The following is a 1,885-nucleotide window of genomic DNA, read 5'->3' as shown; positions in this document are numbered from 1 at the left end:
GACTTCTTTCTTTCTTTTATATTCAATATCTAATCTATCTAGAACCCACTGTTAGTTTGTCTTTGTCTTTAATAACAGCCTTCAAATTATTTATATATCTTCTCAATAGTAATCTTATCTAAATCATATTTCTCCAGTTTTTTGGAGGGGATTTCGGGGAGTAACGTTATGGACTGAATCAAAAGACTTAAGACTATATTGTGATCTTTTGCCTTTTGTCCCATAATGTGTTTGCTTCTATGTGGAAGAGAGAACTTAGGTTAGTTTGACAGGATTGATTTTTTTTTTCTCAAAGATATGTTGATTTTTACTCTCTTATGTCAGAATCGTAATGCTTTCAAATGAATTTTTAGATTCTCTTCCAGTACGCTTTTTCACTTGTGTCAGTTAAGATGACCATCTTGTAATTTTTATTCAATATTGTTCTTTTTCCATTAAAAAAAAAAAAAGGTCAGTGTGTTCTAAGGTATTCTAACGGACATTATTATGATGACTGATACTTTAGTCATCCTGCTTTAGTTTAATTGCCAGTAGTGGCTACATCATTACTTTTAAGCTTTGCTTTCTTAGAAAATTCAATCTGACTGATATAAGCCTCTAAATAGCTACCAGTTCCTCTTCCCCCAACTCTCACTTTCCCACATCTGATTTCTAACTGTTAGAGTAAGTACATCAAAATGCTGGCTATACGTGGCTCTCTTGCCTCAGTGCTTTTAGCCACACTTGAATGCAAAGAACGTAGACAGTCAGCAGTATAGTCGTGCTTCCTTTGGGCAACGCCTGACCCATATACATACATGGTCCCATAAGGTCATAATAAACCCAAAACCCACTGCTGAGTCAGTTCTGACTCTGTGACCCTATAGGACAGAGTGGAACTGCCCCATAGGGTTTCGAAGGCTGTGATCTTTATGGGAGTAGACTGCCACATCTTTCTCCCACGGAGCAGCTAGTGGTTCGAACCACCAACCTTTTGGTTAGCAGCCGAGTGCTTAACCACTGTGACATAATAGAGTTCAGAAATTCCGATTGGAGAACAGGATGTCATCTGATGTAATGAACGCAACAACTTCCTGCACACAACAGGTGTGTCTCATGTCTCTTGTATACAAAGCAATTGCATTGCTGGGTGTATAATGGTACCAAAACTAAACCAAACCCATTGCCATCGAGTGGATTCTGACTCATGTTGTTGTTGTTAGGTGCCCTCAAGTTGGTTCCGACTCATAGACACCCTATATACAACAGAATGAAACACTGCCCGGTCCTGCACCATCCTCACAATTGTTATGCTTGAGCCACTGTGTCAGTCCATCTCGTTGAAGGTCTTCCTCTCTTTTCACTGACCCTCTACTTTACCTACCAAAAGGTAGGCAGTTTGAATCTACCAGCTGCTCCTTGGAAACCCTATGGGGCAGTTCTACTCTGTCCTCTAGGGTCACTGTGAGTCAGAATCGACTTGATGGCAACGGGTCTACTTTACCAAGCATGATGTCCTTCTCCAAGGACTGATCCCTCCTGATAACATGTCCAAAGTATGTGAGACATAGTCTCACCGTCCTTGCTTCTAAGGAGTATGCTTCTAAGGAGTATTCTGGCTGTACTTCTTCCAAGATGAATTTGTTCGTTCTTTTGGCAGTCCATGGTATATTCAATATTCTTCACCAACACCATAATTCAGAGACGTCAGTTCTTCTTCCGTCTTCCTTATTCATTGTCCAGCTTTCTCATGATATGAGGCGATTGAAAATACCATGGCTTGGGTCAGGCACACCTTAGTCTTCAAGGTGACATCTTTGCTTTTTAACACTTTAAAGAGGTCTTTTACAGCAGATTTGGCCAATGCAGTGTGTCGTTTGATTTCTTGACTGCTGCTTCTGTGGGT

General features: G+C 40.4%; 1 protein-coding gene and 1 long non-coding RNA gene across 12 annotated transcripts in view; one reads left to right on the top strand and one right to left on the bottom strand.

Annotated features, from left to right (window-relative positions):
• The window catches only part of FKBP5 (FKBP prolyl isomerase 5), a 129,589-nt gene that overhangs the window by 93,462 nt on the left and 34,242 nt on the right, over nt 1-1,885 (top strand). The window lies entirely within an intron of this gene.
• Nucleotides 1-1,885, bottom strand: part of LOC111821103 (uncharacterized) — a 64,415-nt gene that overhangs the window by 35,189 nt on the left and 27,341 nt on the right. The gene's annotated exons all lie outside the window — the stretch shown is intronic.

Source organism: Trichechus manatus, unplaced genomic scaffold (genome assembly GCF_000243295.1).
Source record: "Trichechus manatus latirostris isolate Lorelei unplaced genomic scaffold, TriManLat1.0 scaffold00065, whole genome shotgun sequence".
Classification (NCBI taxonomy): domain Eukaryota; kingdom Metazoa; phylum Chordata; class Mammalia; order Sirenia; family Trichechidae; genus Trichechus; species Trichechus manatus.
This window is presented reverse-complemented; position numbering and strand designations above follow the sequence as displayed.